Genomic DNA, 19679 nt, shown 5'->3' with positions numbered 1-19679 from the left:
ACTGGCCGGTCTCTTATAAACTACAGTCTCTATGATTAATGCAATTTTTATGAGACTACAACTTTTCTTTTGCCTGTTGTTACAAAGCTAAACTGTTGTAATGGTGTTGAAAAAAAGTATAATGCCGTCTGTGAAGTTCTAATCAAGTTGTTCCTCGTCTATAATGTTTATCATGACACATCATAAGTGGGTTTTGTGGAGGTTGAATAAATTTCATGTCTTGGTGTAAAATAGTTAATGTTTTATGCATATAATTTAAATTTCCCAATCACAGAGTATACCATATTTAGGAATAGCAATAAATTTTCGAGGGGTAAAAATTTGTGTGTTTTTATTTTCACGTCCTGATGTTTAGCGTGAATATAGAATAAGTACACATTAAGGTACTACTTAATGTCCATGACATGTATTCAGAGCATTTGTAAGACATCTCATTTAAGAAGACTATACTTCACGCAAGAACTAGTGTTTGAGTTGTGTAATACCTTACCTAACTCCATCCTCCATAATATTTCATCTTCCTGTTTTGAATGTCCCAATTCATTGTTTATTATTGATTTAGTATTTTTGCTTAAACTCAAAAATATAATTTGGTTCATTTACATGTAGTGTGCATTTAGATATTTATTTATTTTGGTAAGGCGTTTTATTTTGAAATATGTGTATAAGCATGGGACGCAGACATTGCCAGTACTTGCCTTTAGGACTGGTGTTTACTGGAGTACCACACAAGGAAGAAAATATCAACTTCCACTAAGCCTTTAGCAATAGATTATTTCCTGTGTATTCTATTGTAACAAGATCTATTGCATGCTGCATTTATAATAACTGTAAATTCTACTTGTATGTGACATTTATGCATTTGGCAAAAAAAAAATGGGCAAAAAAAGATTTCTGAAAGTTGTCACCATAATTCCATCACACATGACCTCTTGTCAGTAATTCTTTATTATTTGATTTCAGGGAATACAGAGCAGGATTAGACTTTCGACCTTTGACCTCTTCACATCCTATTGTTTTTCTTTATTGTACCTTTGATTGTAATAGTGTTCTAAATGTCTTTTCTAGCTCACCTGACCATAGGCCAAGTGAGCTATTTCTATCACTTGGCATCCGTCTCGTTAACAATTCTTCAAACATCCTCTCCTCTGAAACTACCGAATGGATTTGGATGAAACTTAATATGATTGTTTTTAAGTGTATCCTGCACAAAATGATCGTTTCGATTTTTGATATGTCAAAAACATGGCCACCATTATTAAAATTGGAACATAGAGGTCAGACAGCAGTTTTTGCGTATATATCCAAAACTGTTAGGTTTAACCAAATTCTGACATGTTAAAAGTGTTCAGAATGATGAGTTTTATCTGTGGTCAAATTTTGGTGATGATCTGTTGACCCATGTTGGAGTTATTGCCCTTTTTGGAGGTTTTTTTGCTGTTTTTGATGTTATTACTTTCAAAAATCATCTCCTCAGAAAATGCAATACAGAATTCAATGAAAGTTGGTATTTTTGTTTTTTAAGGGTATCCTAAACAAATTGAGTGTTTGGATTTTTGATCTGTTAAAAAAAACATTGCAGCTGTTACTAAAAATTGAACATAGGGGTCAGATAGTAATTATTTGCATATATCCCCAAAATGGTTAGGTTTAGCCAATATCTTTCTAATTTGTTGAAATGATTCTTATCATAACGCCAATATCTTGAAAACTATAATAGATAGAATGAAACTTTCAGTTGATGAAATGATCCTAATGATAAGTCCTACCAAAGTCTTCATGGAGTCAAAATTGTCGGACAACTGTTAGAGTCATTGCCCTTGAAAGGCAAACATTTAACCAGGTGAGCGATTCAGGGTCCTAGGAGCCTCTTGTTTATTTCTTGAAAATGAGTGAAGGGTAACAAAAATTGTGTTTTTTAACTTCATTTTTCACGTATACCTTCTAGGTTTGTTTATAGGAATAAAAAAAAACTGCAGCACAAACACTACATTGTCATCATGTCTTCAGTGCAAATAAGTCCTGAATAACTTCCAATGTTACTCTAATGATTGCTAGATATTACCTTAACTATCAACATGTAACACATCTCAACCCAGTACTTTCAGTGCAACCATCTGATTCACCCAAGGATTTTTATTTACATTTTATCATTTAAAGCTATGTACATGCAAAAATCATTTCCAAATGAGTTCATAAATGGAGATCATTGCATATTATTTGAAGAATAATACTATTGCCCAGAAACTTAAATTAAAATAAATCACAATTAATTACATTCCTTTTACATTTCATTTAACTTTGAGGTGAAACACTTTTTCAGTAAAAAGAGGTTGGACCAGTAAAAATTCCAAATAGTAGAATTAATTGGAAAAAGTGAACAACCAAAGTATTAACATTAGTGCCTAGATTTAATGAGTGTGAGCAACTTTTTCCACACACAAATTAAATTTTCAAGCATTCAATATTTTGCTTATTCACCAATTGATTATCCTATTTATTATCTAGATTTTTCTCATAATTTATCGATATTTTCAACATGAATTTTAGATTCTGATATTGGCGTATTGATATCAAAGTTGTAACATTTTGAGAAAATCCAAGAGTGAAATTACCGAATTTATTATACCGCACGCAACAAAGTTGTGGAGGGTATAATGTTTTTGAATCGTCCATCATCTTCAGTCCATTTTCAGTTTTGCAGACACTTTTGAAACACTTGCAGATATGGACATGATTTTTATACCCCTCGCAACGAAGTTTCGAAGGGTATAATGTTTTTGACCCGTCCACAATATGGGAAATCATTTTTTTCCCCAATTTGCCATTCTGGCTAGTGGAATATTGATCTTGCCAGCCAAATTCATCTATACTCAAAGTCACATACAGCACATTTTCGATTTGAAGCTCTATTTTTTAAACTGTCGGGACTTGCCCAAATTCACTTGACATATTCAAGCTACACTTCTTAAAATGTAGGTAACATATTTTTAATGTATGATGTTAAGGAATGTTTACTAAATAACCATGTTGGCTGGTTAATTTCCTTGGAACTTGCCTAAAAAATGATGGTCGCCAAACTGACGAGCGTAAGCTAATGAGAACTCGTCAAAATACACATCTCGTATTTGGCGAGCTGGCGAGCGTTGGTTTCCCACACTGCATCCGTCAATCCATCTTCAGTTTTCCGGACTTTTTCCTTTTTTTATCTAAACGATAATGACATGATTTTTGGTCTATAAGTTCACCATGATAAGTTACAGGTTCAGTTTAATTTTCATTTTGCTCTGATGATTTACCGGCCCTTGAACTAAACTAAGTTCACTGAAATCACTGTTTTGCTGACTTTTTTTCTAAACGCTTGCAGATTATGACATGATTTTATGGTATATAAATTCACCATGATAAGTTATAGGTCAAGTGTACGTTTTGTTGGAACCCATCACCCATCTGAATGGACTGAATATGACACTGGCGAGAAACGTTAAGCTAGAATCAAACAGAAAATGATATGTTTTAATTGCTTCGTAAATCACAATGCATCAGAATGCAAATCAAAATATTCCTGCCATAAATGTAACAAGCCACGTCACACTAATTATGTAATGAAAGGGAGAAGAGGGAGAAATCTGTGGAAGAATTAAAAACCCCTGAAAATCCACTTTTAGTGATTTTTCCAGTGTTCCAAGGAAATCAAAGTTGTTGAATTTGTATATATTTCATTAATATTATGCTTATAAATAAATAATTATATAAAATGGCATGGTTTACCAGGTAAGTGATTCAGGCTCTTGTGAGCCTCTTATTTGTCTTTAATATTTGGCATTAGGGTAGGTCAGCTCAAGACAATTTGTCATGTACCATGGTTGATGATCTTTGACCTTGAACTTAGACCTGAAGGTCAGATCAATGATTTTTTGCATGAATGTTTTGTGTCTCAGCTGTAATGAGTTTTTCCTGATAAATTGAATGTGGCTGATGTACAGGATTTTTACCACAGTGGGTTTCCACAGAAATGGATTCCATCTCAATGATATCTAGTAAGAATACTTATATCATTTGAATGTTGTTGTGTATTAAGTGAAACTTGTCTTGAAATCAGCACTAGTCTAATGCAGATATGTTCTGAACAACCACCATGCCATAAACAATATATTTTGATCCTGTCTAAACACCTATCTAAATTGTACAAATTCTCTAGTCTGAAAGTGTTTACACAGCTTTCACTGAACATGTACATAGCCAATGAGCCTGTTATACTTCCTTTCAGATTCACTGCCAAGCCTTTAGTAGAAAGTATATTTGATGGAGGAATGTCAACATGTTTTGCCAATGGTCAGACAGGAAGTGGGAAAACACATGTAAGATATTTAACAAATATTGGTTAAAAACTAGATAAGTTTCTTATTGGTGTAGCCAAAGAAGATTTGGTTAAGGTTGTGTCTTCCATCCAGTCTGCCTATCATTCCTCGCTCTGTTTGGCTCGTGAATCTATCCCTAGAACCAGGGCTCTGGAAATGGTCAAAAATGCTGGTCATTGAACAACAAATTTTGCTAATGAGCAATGACAATTTTCCAATGTTGGACACATTATATCATTTGGCAAACCAGTGCCACAAGCAGTAGTACCATAGTTTTCCCACAACTCGGTTTAAAGACAAGGAGAAGTAAAAAAGTTGTCAGTACACATGATAACCTTAATATCTTAATCGTCCATTAATAATGCAGTTCTTGACAGGGGATACTAGGCTTCCTTTGCTTTTGCCTGGGTTTAAAGTGTTTATCAATATATTATTTAGAATAAGTTGTCAAAACAATAACTGTCTTGATATCAGGATATTAACTTTACTACTAGCAAATGGAATAATAATTATCTACAACCAGCTCTTTATTCAATAACCCCAGAGGCTGTTTCGTAATTAGATAATAGGTCAAGTGGGTCAATTCAGGGATACGTCATCAGTTTTGCAGTTTCTTGTTCAGTTAACAGGCTATTTATTGAGGTCATCCTAATTAGTGTTTTCTTTTAAATTTTCGCCATCCTACCCACCACTCACCATGTTGTCAGTGCTTTAGGGTACTTATATTGTTTATTATTTCCATGTGTAGTTACTGACCAATGATCTTTATTTTGATGTTTATCTATACTTTAATGTTTTTGTTTTTCATGTGTACTCATGTTGTATATTTCTCTTTTTGAAACCTTGCTAATAATTTTTAAAAATGCTTCCCTTTTTGATGTTATGCTCACGTATGGATGTATGCCTTTCTATTTCGATATCATGCTTACGTGCGGCTAATTACCTTCCCATTTTGATACCATGTTTACGTATTATTTAATGCTTTTCTTTTTGATACCAAGCTTACGTATGGTTGGATGTTTTCCTTTTTGATACCATGCTTACGTATGGTTAAATGTTTTCCCCTTTTGATACCATGCTTACTTATGGTTAAATGTTTTCCTTTTTGATACCATGCTTACGTATGGTGAAATGTATTCCCATTTTGATACCATGCTTACATATGCTTAAATGCTTCCCTTTTTGATGCCATGCTCACGTATGGATTTATGCCTTTCTATTTCGATATCATGCTTACGTATGGTTTATTTTCTCGTTTTGTACCATGCTTATGTACGGCTAATTACCTTCCCATTTTGATACCATGCTTATGTATGGTTTAATGCTTTTCTTTTTGATACCATGCTTACGTATGGTTGAATGTTTTCCTTTTTGATACCATGCTTACGTATGGTTAAATGTTTTTCCCCTTTTGATACCATGATTACGTATGGTTAAATGTTTTCCTTCTTGATACCATGCTTACGTTTGGTGAAATGTATTCCCATTTTGATACCATGCTTACGTATGGTTAAATGTTTCCCCGTTTTGATATCATGCTTACGTATGGTTAAATGTTTTTTCCTGTTTTGATACCATGCTTACATGTGTTTTAATATCTTACTATCTTATTACCATTCTTGCCTTGTTATTTTTAACATGCTTGAATATATTAGTTTGGCTATGTCAATTCAAATTTTGGTAATTATTAAAAATATTTTTACTAATAATAATAAATACAATTACTCATTTCCAAGTTTCATAGTTGAGTTGTCCCCCTTTCCAGAGAGACATTATATACATTCTATTTTCAGCTGCAGTTGTTTAAGTCCCCATTTGCCAAAATGTAAATTTTGTAAATGAATAGTTTAGGTTTGTTATTCTATAAGTATAGTGTCATGCATTTTTTTGAATATAAAGGTTCATACATGTACATGAGAAAAAGTTTAGTTTAGTTTCAGGTATAATGTTGAAGGTACACTGTGTTCGGTCATTTATTCACTACAAAACAAAGAGCATTGTTGAAAAACATAAGTTTGCTTTCAATGACGAAATACAGTATTTGAAACTTTAGGTGCTTTGTGTGTTCATATTTATATATGTACATGTAAATATGAGATTTGGGTGAAATATGGTATGGCAATGTTTTTGTTCTTTACACAGAAATAGAGTAATAAATCTCTTTTAAATTCTGCTGCGAGGTTCCATATTCCCAAGGGTTGTTGGCATTGATTTTTCAGGTTATGACTGAAACCATTTATGAAATAAGGAACAGAAAGGGGACACTTTGATTCTTCTTAAAAGTCAATTCGCAATCAAAACTTGAAGATGTATTAAGCTTCAATGGTGTGTCTACTTTCCAGCTGTCCCAGCTGTTCAGGGTTTCAACTTTTGCAGTCATATCAAGCTTGCCCTTAGAAGTATATTATTAGTGGTTTTGGATAATGAGTTGATATTTGGTTTTTAAGTAAGATCAAAGTTAAGTTTTAGCAGTTCAACTAATTTACAGAATGAACATGTACTTACATCATGAGAAAAAATTGTCTAGGCTATATGATTTGCTTTGGATTATAGATTGTGTTACCTTAAAGTCACTCATGTGCCTTTCAGTTTAGTAGATTCCTGTAATTTTATTTAGAAACAAAAAAAAAACCACAGAAAAAACAAAAAAGACAAAAAATTGATTGAAATTGACAATATTTTCAGACCATGGGTGGCGACTTTTCTTCCAAAGGACAGCAGAACTGTTCCAAGGGTGTATACTGTTTAGCAGGTAAGTTCAAGGCATAAATAAAATCAGATAGGAACACAGATAAACTGTATGTTACAACTTACATTAGTTGCAATTTTGGTATTTTGTTCTGACTGATATGAAGCTATTGAAGGGGTCATGAAAGAGGTGCTTTCATATCAATCTTGTAATTTGATCTCATCAGCCATACTTGTCTCCGCATCTAGCCAATACTCCTAACCTCAATCCAATCCAAAAATATATTGAATTTGTTGTATGGCACCATAACAATTATCACAGAAAGTGTACATTAAAATGTGCATATGTAACATCAAATTCATGATTTCATGGGTGACAAAAAGCATTTAAAAAATTTACTATACATGAAAAAAATTGCATGAGTATATGGTAGTATACATATGGCTCTGTCAAGCTCGTGCTATATGACCATATTTCCCAATATTCATTCTATAAATCCTGTAATACAGGATCAGTATGACAATATCCATGAATAATAATGTAGTATTAATGATGGAATGATTCTATTCAAAAACTGGCATGAAAGTTTGTACATTATATTTAATTATTGTGTACCTTGTACAGCCAGGGATGTGTTCAAATTGTTCCATTCGAAGTACAAGAAAGCAGATTTATCAGAGCATTCAATTTTCTTCGAGATATACAGTGGCAAGGTTTGTATTCAGTTAAGTTATATGTTTTTATTTTTGAGCCATTCGGACTTGTAAACTGCAAATCTAGAGGTAAGCAGCGATAATTCTTGGACACGGAGTTAACTCATTTATTTTAAAATGGTGGGCTGTCAAAGTTACCATGTGTTTCATAGATGCTTGATTTTCTGAAATGCCCCATCAAACTTCAGTTAAGTGCACTTGCTTCAGTAAAATTTGTGTTTGTCCTTAAACATTGACATCGTTTTGATTAGACTGGTTGCATATTGAATCACTCTTACAGTGTTTGTAAGACAACACATTTCAGAAACCAGTTTCCTTGTAAAAGACTTTAATTCATGTTTTTGTTTCTGAGTATGGTTCCAATTTTCTCCTCTGACACTACTTGACCAATTGGCACCAAACTTGATATGAATGTTCCTTGGGGTATCCTGCATAGAACTGTTGCGGGAATTTTTAATTCATCGAAAAACATGGCTGCTGTTACTAAAAATAGAACATAGGGGTCAGACAATAGTTTTTCGCATATATCTCTAAAACGGTTAGGTTTAGCTAAATTCTGGCATGGGGTAAAAGTGTTCATCAGATGAGATCTAATTGCGGATAAATTTTCCTTTTAATTTGTTTAACCATGTTGGAGTTATTGCCTTTTTTTAAACATTTTTTGATATTTTTAATTTTATTTCTTTCAATAATGTTCTACTCTGGCATTACCTGACCAATTGAAACCCAATTTGGTAAGAATGTTGCTAGGGGTATCCTGCATAGAACTGATGTGGGGATTTTTAAAAATAGAACATAGGGGTCAGATTAGTTTTTTGCTTATATCTCTAAAACCGTTAGGTTTAGCCAAATTCTTTCAATAGCTGGAAGGATCCTTATTATTTAGACTACAAAAGTCTTCAGGGATAAAAGTTGTCAGACGATACCTTGTAAAAGTTATTGCCCTTGGAAAAAATGACCTTTTTTACAGTTTTCAGTCAACATCTAAAAAACTGTGATAGATAGAAACTTTTAATTGCTGAAATGATCCTTATGATAAGTCCTATCAAAGTCTTCTGGAGTCAGAATTGTTGTACAACTTCTTGTTTAATTTATTGCCCTTGAAAGGCAAAATTTAAACCAGGTGAGCGAATCTCTTGTTAAATTCATGGTATGATTTCATTCATTATTTAATATAACAAATTTCCAAAACATCAAGACTCGTCTTGTGCATTGTTATAGTTATGTAAATTTAAACAATTCTATAATTAATAAAAGGTTGATAAAATTCAGTAATACATTTTCCTGTGAATCAAATAAACATGCCACAGAAAAAAACAATTGTGTGGATATAGGTTTTTATAGAAGCAATCGAAATGAGTAAAGGCAGATGAGTTTGAAAGCTTTTATTTTTGCATGATCATGTAATCTCCTTACAAAGGACTAAGTTTAAATTTTCCAAAACAAAACTTAAGAAAACTACGCAAAATTTATTTTATTATGTTGTTTGTTTTATAAAAGTGAATCTGATATAACTGGTAATGATCGACGGCACCTTTTCCTTCTTTCCGTTTGTTTCACAGTACCCCTGAAGACTTGTTGTCCCCCGTGATGTGTCACAAGGGGACATGGAATGATGGGCGTCCGCCTGTGTTTTCCGCACTTTTTTTAGCTCACCTGGCCAAAGGCCACGTGAGCTATTGCCATCACCTGGTGTCCGTAGTCTCCGCCGTCATCTTTAACAATTATACAAAACTCTTCTCCTCTGAAACTACTTGACTAATTAGAACCAAACTATGTATGAATGTTCCTTGGGGTATCCTACATAGAACTGATGTGGGGATTTTTGATTCGTCGAAAAACATGGCTGCCATTACTAAATATAGAACATATGTGTCAGACAGTAGTTTTTCACATATATCTCCTAAATCGTTAGGTGTAGCTGAAATTTGATGGGTTTAAAGTTTTCAGCATGATGAGATCTATCTCTGGTCAAATTTTGGTTTTAATCCGTTAGGTTTAGCTGAATTCTGAGATCTGTCTCTGGTCAAATTTTGGTTTTAATCTGTTAAGCCATGTTGGAGTTATTGCCCTTTTCCAACGATTTTTGCTATTTTTAATGTTATTACTTTCAAAAATCTTCTCCTCTGACACTACTTGACCAATTGAAACCAAACTCCGTATGAATGTTCTTTGGGGTATACTGCATAGAACTGAAGTGGGATTTTTGATTCGTCGGAAAACATGGCCGCCGTTACTAAAATAGAAAATAGGGGTCAGATAGTAGTTTTTCACATATATCTCCAAAACCGTTAGGTTTATCCAAATTCTTTCAATAGCTGAAATGATCCATATAATTAGGACTACAAAAGTCTTCAGACTCCTTGTAAGAGTTATTGCCCTTGAAAGGGGAAAAATGACTTTTTTAAAATAGTTTTCAGTCAATATCTTGAAAACTATGATAGATTAAAAGAAACTTTCAATTGTTGAAAAGATCTTGTGATAAGTCCTACCAAAAACTTCTTGAGTCAAAATTGTTGGACAACTTTTTGTTTAATTTATTGCCTTTCCAAGGCAAAATTCAACAAGGTGAGCGATTCAGGCTCCTGGGACCCTCTTCTGTTGTAATGCTTTTACCAAATAAATTTGTTTTTGGTATGTGGCCTTGTTATGAACAGTTACAGATTAAGTTCGACTTTGGTTGTGGTTGAATGATTTTTGCGAAAGTTATGGCCCTTGGATTTGTTTATATCTCCATCTGCTAAACTTGCAACTTTTCTTTTTGTCTACTTAGTCTGTGGTGCTTCCGCCATGATTGGTTGAGAGTAAGTATGGAACGTTTATGACCGGATCTAAATTTAGAAGTATAGCATCAATATACATATAAATAGAAACATAGCATCAATTTTAAAAATAGAAACAAGGCTTCATGTAAGTGGAATATCCTTGGCATCATGTGATCATAATAACCAATGAACAATGAAGACTGTTACACCATATGTAATATATTACCATATTTTCAAAATGTTGGCATTTGTTTATTGAACTGAAAATCCCTGTCTGCCTTTTTTAATTCAAATTCCAGATATCTTTACATTTTTAGAGTTATTAGGATCATAGACTAAGGTTTTTTTATGAGCACCCTCAAAGCAGAAATTCTGTGCAATATTGTTTCCAAACCAGTTATTGTGTAAGTCCTTATGCTTAAGTGAGTCAAAAATTAATATTGTGTCTGTCCCAAGTGATCAGAGTTCAACATGCTTTGGTCCAATCATGCTGTGTTCTGCAAAGCTCTTTGTTAATTATAATTTTATAATCAGGTTATTAGATAATATCAAAGCCTTAGGGGCAATTTTGACATTGTGGCATTTCAGCATATTCTTTCAAAGTTTTAAGTAGGTCAATGAGTGCCAAGGCTACATCCGTTTTCAAAGACCCAGATGTAGCAAAAAAACATTGTCTACTATACATGACAAATATGTTGTCGTACCAGCAGACAAAGCCCAAAACAACATTGTTTTTGTCTGCAAAACGTCTTACATCCAATGTTAATTGTCAGAGGTAGACGTAGAAAATAATAGCAGTGATAAGACCTATACTGCTACCACACTCTCCAAATAAGAGATTGTGGAAAACAATAAATCTGTGCTATCCTCTTTCGGTCTCTCTACCAAGGACGATGATTGTGATTTACCGTCTATGTACTGGATTCCTAAACTCCACAAGAATCCATAAAATCAACGTTTCATAGCTGGATCTGCAAAATGTACCACCAAACCTCTTTCAAAACTTTTTAACTTCTATACTCACAACTGTCACAGTCCTACCACAACACTTGGTACTCAAGTAGTGGTGTTAATTCAATGTGCAGACTGAAAAATTTGAAAGATCTTTTGGAGACAATCAGTTCAAGACTATTATCTGAATATAATAGCACTAAAACCTATGATTTTTAACACTGTACAATTCTATTCCCCATACAGTTAAAATCCCGATTTAGAAACATTATACATCGTTGTTTTTCCAAAAAAAAATGGTACACCTAGATACAAATATATAGGTCTTTGTAGGGATTCCTCATACTTTGTAAGAACTAATTCCAAATCATCTTCCAAACATACAGGGGAAGCTGTTTACAAAATGCTGGAATTTTTAATTGACAACATATTTGTCCAATGTGGTGGACATGTTTTTCAACAAATGGTCGGCATTCCAGTTGGAACAAATTGTGCTCCTTTACTAGCTGACCTATTCCTTCACTCTTATGAGGCTGACTTTATAGCTGATCTGATCCGAAAGAAAGAATATCATTTGGCTAGATCCTTTGATCTTCTTGTCCGCTATATAGATGATGTATTATCTTTAAACAATCCTAATTTCGGGGATTTGATACATCGCATCTTATCCCAAAAAACTTGAGATAAAGGATACTACAGACACTGTGAAGTCGGCCTCATATCTTGACCTACACTTAGAAATCGATGGTAAAGGAAAACTATCGACCAAACTTTACGACAAACGTGTTGACTTTTCATTCAAAATTGTCAACTTTCCTTTCATCTGTGGCAACATCCCTTCAACACCTGCGTATGGAGTGTTCATATCACAACTCATATGTTATGCAAGAGCTTGCCGAAACAACGCAAGCTTTTTGTATCGCTCTAGAACTCTAACAAATAGGCTTCTGGAACAGCATTATGTTGCTACAAGATTGAAGTCATCACTACAGAAGTTTTATGGTCGTCATCATGAACTCGTGGATCGTTATGGTGTATCCATCTGCACTGTGAAAACAGATTTTCCTCGTTTGTCTACTATTGACCTGAGTTTTTATGAGCAACTCAGGTGTTTCTAGAAAAACAGAGGGTCCTTACCCTGCCGGTGCACCTGGTCCATGCTCCCAGTTTTTAGTTGAGTCCGAATTGCTTATTTGCTTTTGTTACTTTGTATGTATGATTTTAGTTACTTTATGTTCTTTGTTGTGTATGTCTGTTTTCCATGTCTGGTCTTTGTCAAGATCAGCCACCTGATATTCAAGTAATCACAAAAACTAACTGTCTGCAGGAAAATATAATGTCATTGTTGTCGGCATCTGTTAACTTTTGGTTTTTTTTACTAGAACTAAAGTAAAACTTATTCAATCTTTTTGAAATTTCAACATATTGTTCCTAATGACATGACAGAGGGCCAAATAGTTTTTACAGGTTTTTTGCCCCAACCTTTTAACAATAAGGGGCTAAAACAGGTGAAATGGGTGTTATAATTAGAATTGATGGGAAAAGTTTTTTGTTGATCCGATTTTTATGATTTTGTTTTTAAAGTTTTTTTATAGGGTAGGGTATCTTAACTTGTTTTGGAGTTAAATAGATACAAAATTTTGACCAATTTTAATCATACTTGGCAGAAATGATGTATGCATGAGTTTCTTCAAAAGATCCACTTTAGGTTCCCTTTGATAAAACAAGATGGCCACAAGATACTATCTCAGCCTCTGATTGGCCAATTATCTCAGATAAACTTTCTTAAACCACATGTGCCAATGTTTTGAAACTTGATTTGTTTGATGACCTCAATGCCCTCTACTTATGATCCACTTTTTGTGTGGCTCAGATGGCTGCAGCCACTCAAAATTTACCATTGAGTCCCTATGTGGAAGCTTATTTTTGCCTGTATCTCTGCTTCTACTTAGCCAATGGTGCCCAGACTTCACAAAAATAATGAGAGAGACAACTTTAACATGGGATAACATTCTGGTTCTGCTTTATTAAACAAGATAGCACCAGAGTCTATTGGCCATTTTTCAAAAATCAACTGCACTGAAACCACAGATATTTTTTGAATAATGGATTAAAGACCAATCTTGTTTGGGTACAAATTGTAGAAATGATGGCTGTTGGACTTTGTCTTTGTCTCATATGTTGTCAGCAACAACTTGCAGGATTGTTATGAAACTTAATGTGGTGCTAAATTACAATATTGGAATGTTCATATTGTCATGAATTTTGTTATTGTGTTGTCAACAAAAGTATATAATTGTTTCAAGTTGGGAGTTTTAGAAATGGCCACAAATTGTTTGTCAAAAGTTTTAAGTCTATCCCTCATTAAAATTGTGTCCAATATGAGTTTGTGTCCACATCAGTCACTAAATGTACAGGATTTAACAGGCTGCAGAAGATATTAGTCCAGTTAGGGGTCATGTCTAATTTAATGTATATAGCTATGGTGCTGTCATCACCTGTTTCCATAGACAGTTCGTTTTGTCTGTGATCTTGAATCTTAACATGAGGTTATTCAATACTTGTTGATCAAAGTCAAACAAAGTTTTATTTGGCTAAATTTTAACCACACTTTAGACTATCCATGTCACTTTTGATCATAATCAATTATGAGATTTGTTATTACTTATATAAGGTTGATGTTTATGGTCATATTTATCTGTTTTCTGTAGAACATTTTCAGTCTGTATTTCAAGTGAAAGTGGGTCCAAAGAATATTTGAATTATTTTATGTGCCCTAATTGCCCTAAGAATATTTTAAATATCAAATATATATGTATGTTTTTGGATATAAATTTCAGGTTTTTGATTTCTTAAATAACAAAATAACATTAAGAGTATTGGAAGATCACAAAGCTCAAGTTCAAGTAGTTGGATTAAAAGAAGAATCGATAGACTCAGTTGATGATGTGTTACGGCTTATTCAACATGGCAACAATCTACGGACATCAGGACAAACATCGGCAAATCAACATTCTTCTAGATCACATGCTGTTTTCCAAATAATTGTTCGGAAAAGGTAAAAGAATAGTGTTATTATTACAGTATCATTATGATTATATCATATATATACCTTTAGCTAGGAAAATTTCTGATATATAGTGATAATGATATGGTAGCATATGTATTTTATCATTCTACTATTTTTAAATTAGAAAATGATGTTTCGTGTTAAGCATTTAGAGGACCTATCTTTAACCTTTCGCTTAATATGCATTATAAATTTACTATTACAGATGTAATACAAACAAACAGTATTAATACAGAAAGGGGTAGATTCACTAGATCCTAATAATGGACCTGCAAATCCATCTACATTAGAGAATTTCTTTTATGAATAATGTTTACTTTGAAAAGCAGTAGCCTAAAAATTGTTATCATTCTATTTGAAATTTATTTGAATTGAAATGTGTGTGATCATAGAATTGTAATAACATGATCATGGGCTCTGTAAGGAAATTAGTGATTTTTTTTTCCATTTTTTGCCACTTTTCAGTGAAGTTTTCTGCAAAATTAAAGTTGACTACAGACAATGTTCAAAGTTATTTTTCTGTGTTTATATCTTAGAAAAATACCTCTTTATAAGGCTTTTTGATTGTGTTTTTAGAAATGTGAATTCTTGTAGGAAATATGCCAAAATGCAAGAAATAAAAACAAAGTCAGTAGTTTTATTAAGTTTGCAAAGCTTGAAATGTACCCAAGTATAATTGAATCTACAGATAGATAATCAATTCATTGCTTTTAACTATCAAATTTAACTTTTCGGGAGTAATGGTCGACTACATGGAAATTTTTCATTGATAGATATAGCAGGTAAGACTGATGATGTACTTTGTTATATTACTTCTAACCTCATCCAACTTGCCATTTCATTCCAACATTACTATAGAGGGCTTTGATCTGCTGTAATCATGTTTTCAATTGTTTTTGTTATGCCCCCTTAAAGAAATGAATGGGGATGGGTTCGTTTCACTTTATTCCATGCATGCTTACTTCTTGGGTATGCTTACTTCTGTCCAAGAATTTTTATGTCAGCTCAACTGTCCAGAGTACTTATTTCAAATTAGGTTTAAGCTTTAGTTCAATGAGATTTATCATATTTCAACTCGGTCATATATCCTCTTCCTGTTTATCAAATGTCTGTCTTTATTGTATTGTACTTAAGTTGTGTAATGTTTTATCTGTTATAACTAAGAAATATTTCCTACGGTTTTATATTTGTTATGCAGCTTTAGATGATTTATTGTATTGTGAGTTACTTATTATCAGTGATGTAATGTTGATGTAGGCTTGATCTTAACTCAGAATCATCTGTCCACATTGACATAAAATTATTATTTTGTTATGGTCCATCAAGTGTTGGAGAGGGAGTTGCAGATATGAAATATTTGTATGTAGCCTCCTTCCAGAGTCCATTGCAAGGTCAATATTACACCAATTGAATTCCTTTAATAATTCTGAGAAATAAAGTCAATCATGTATAGAAAATTGCTGCCAATTTTCAGACATCAATCAGTGGGGTAAGTTGGTGTTGAAGATAGGCCCAAAGAGAAATACAAGCGAAACTGTGTATTGACCACCTAGTACCAACCACTTTGAAGTACGAAATACATTATTAAACAATCTATCATATTTAGACAGCCACAAGTTACCCATACCAGTTGTTGTACACTATATATATGACTATGCTAAAGAGGCATTTGTTTAACTGTTTATTTTCTTCCTCACTCTTTACTTAAACATATTGTCAGGCCTATAACACTATTGTATATATGACCCAGACTTCAGACCTTTGGGCTGTAGATGTAAGATACGTGGTGGATACTTTCAGGCCTTTCACTTTCACTTTCACCAAATTCTCACTGTTTTTTTTATAAACTTTTAAATGATGTTTACATTTTTACATTTCCAGGGAATGAAAGAGGTGCTGATACATCAAGTGCAGACAGGCAAACAAGGATGGAGGGAGCTGAAATAAATAAGAGTTTGCTGACATTAAAGGTTTATTTCATATTAAAAGATACTTGTATATATATATATATATATTCTGGTAATATATCTTCTTTAACTTGTTAGCTAATGTAACTGAGATCTCCTTATTTTATAACGTAACTTTTTATAATTTATGCTTGGAATAAAAAAAAATGTTTTTTCTGTTTATTTTGTTACATTTATCTAAATTTATACCTTGACGTATGGTTTGGTTCAGGCAAGTTTACTGTGTATCAAGACCTCAAAAAAAAACACTGACTCACCATACAAGTCCGAGAATTTTCTCCAATAAAAGAATCTTAAAGATAATTTCACAGAATGTTTGGTACACATTGCTGCTTTTCTCCATTGTGACAGAAGACAAAGATGTATAATGATCCCTACTTCTTTTCTATTATCACATTTTCGTTTCTTAATGGTAAGTTATAAAGTGTTTCATCAAATCTGTTCATACAACACCATGTTCTACAGATGTTAAGCAGAACTCTTTCTTTGTAGGAATGCATTCCTTAGTCAGAAAGGTGCTCATCGGCCATTTAGATCACGTAAATTGACACAAGTCCTCAGAGATTCTTTTATTGGAGAAAATTCTAGGACTTGTATGGTGAGTCACTGTTTTTTTTAAATCCATAAAAGCATAAATTCCACAAAAAAACGGGTGAACTCTGATGATCTGGGCTCAGTTTCATAAAAAAAATCTCATTTCAAAGTCGTCCTCAACTTAAATTTCAACCTATCATAACATTTGAAATTTAAGATTTGAGGAGGGGAAAAAATGATGAAATCAGGCCCAGTTCAAGACATCCTTCTGCTCTTACAATGTAAGTGGTTGGAATTCTGTTCCATTATACCCGAACCTCTTACTTCCGAGTGCCATATTGCATACCGCTCGTTCCGATGTTCTTTGAAATCGGCAGCAAACATTTTGTACAGTTTCTTTGCTATAACTCAGGAGAAAGTGACTAGACTAAAGAAAAACTAGTTACCTACCCGATGAGAAAATCCAGCAACCCTTTTAAAAGCAGTTTATTTGGTTTTCAGCCTTTTGAAAGTGTATATACAGTTAATAAAATTACAGATTTTCAAATTTACAAAACAAAAATATTAAATTAACCAACAAATTGCCTTTACTAACTTAAAGTTCGTTTTGTCAAAAATATATTATAAAATTAGTGACCTAATTCAAACTGGCTGGTCATTTTGATAATTGTCTTCATTACAAATGTTTTCTTGGTATTTAACGAAAATTTAGAAATTTTATCGCTTGATTTCTTGTGGGTAAAACTTCCTTCATGTCTAGAAAGGACTAAAAATATTTTAAAACACATGCTTGGCTGATTCACATTTGTGGTTGCTTTCAACATGTCAGATGCTAGATATCAGGATGGCACCAAGTCAGAAAATATCTTGCCAGACAACCTCTAGCATTACTGGAGTAGACATCCCTCATGCTATTTTTGAAGGTCAAGTCCACCTGGAGGTGACTGAACAGGTGACTGACACTTCATGTCAGTCAATCAGGTAAACCTGACAACTGTACACCTTTTTGAAATGCAGACTGTAATCTATGGGTAGATATTTTTATCTCAGTAGTTTTTGTGTAAGTTGCTGAGCCTGTTCTAGAAAAACCTATTGGCAGACAATAGCCATTTGTCATGTATGCTGTTGCTAAATATACCTCAATATTAACCAGATTATTAAAAAATACATTTGTTGTTCCTGCGCACCAATACCCATCTTTTGAAAGACATATTATTATACCCCATGCAAACAAAGTATGGGGGTATATACCGCAGTGTTTCAGCTTGTGTCTGAGGGCAGAAGGGTGCTGGTTCATCAGGAGGGCACTTTATCAAACATGTGTATGCTTGGAAGAGCGTTTACCAGCTGTACTTTCAATGCCCATTTAATGCTACTTAGGGTATCTAGGCAGCCATCAATAAATCAACTAACCATTCAGTCAAAAATACATTGCTTGAGTTGTTGTCTCCATTTCTTTTCTTATTTATATATTTACATGAATATGCTGTTTATTTGATAGAAATAAATGTTTTCCAATATTTATTTGTCTTTTCATTTTTGTGTTTGTAAATGCTGGTAGGTAGTTGCTATCTACAAGTAATAACTGGAAATAAAAACTTAATGTTCATTTTCTTATACTTTTATTTTATTGGTAAGACAAATTACATCATAGTAATGTAGACAATATTAAGATGTCACAATAGATATAGATAACCAATAGAGTAAGTAAACCTTCATGTTGAAAAACTGATAAGCACTAGAACATAAAACAAAGCAAAAAAACAATGTCAATAAGTTATCCATTCAAAGTGAAAGTATATAAGCATAAAACAATACAATACAAAGTTAAACATACAAAAAGACAAGCAATGAAAAGCACAAGCACAAAGCATATCAATTCAAAACCCTACTGAAGTAAACTATACAATGTCAATACAATACAACATGAAGTACAAAAGTAAAGCACTATAAATAAGCACAAGAACACAAAACTTAGGCATGATAAGCAACAAAACACTATTATAGTTGACATTGTACAAAACATCTAACAATAAAGTCAATATAAGCACTGTTACAACAGATAAGACAAAACATTTTACAAAAGTCAATATCACAAGTTCATATAATTCACTGGACTATCTGTTGGAGTCTCCGATTTTTAACCTTGAAGAACTGAAGTGTCACAGTGTCTATTAGATCTTTGAACATTTCACCAGTACAGTACAGTTCATCTTGATGTTAAGTAGGCGCTTCAATGTTGATGTCTTCATATTGCTGTGGTGACTGGTCTTTATGAGCTTTTCCTGTAAAAACACCCGTTCAACCTCTGCTGTGCTCAGTGGTAAAGTTGCAGCAACTGAGTAGAGTCTGTAAACCAGTGGGTACATCTGCTGGAGTCCTGAGTTAGAGGTGTGTAAGGGCTGCAGAATAAAAATTTGAAATTGAATCGTATGCATATCGGCAGTCAACTTTCTATTCATTATTAATAATCTACTCGCAAGTTCACGATTTGGGACATATTTTAAGTAAATTTTATTAAGTAGAAATAGCAAGTACCGAGTGGAATCTCTGTTGAAGAACGAGGTTATAGAACAATTCTGCTTTGCTACTTTCTGGTTTTCACTCTGAAGTTGAGCGAGACGTTTCT

At 33.2% G+C, this 19679-nt stretch overlaps 1 pseudogene; it reads left to right on the top strand.

The window, feature by feature from the left end:
• LOC148620426 (kinesin-like protein KIF2A) overlaps positions 1–19679 on the top strand; it is a 55023-nt pseudogene that overhangs the window by 21834 nt on the left and 13510 nt on the right.

This window comes from Perna viridis, chromosome 4 (assembly GCF_037379345.1).
Source record: "Perna viridis isolate PV_CMFRI_1.1 ecotype Kerala chromosome 4, ASM3737934v1, whole genome shotgun sequence".
Classification (NCBI taxonomy): Eukaryota; Metazoa; Mollusca; class Bivalvia; order Mytilida; family Mytilidae; genus Perna; species Perna viridis.
The sequence above is the reverse complement of the archived record's forward strand: the minus strand, read 5'-3'. Positions and strand labels throughout refer to the sequence as shown.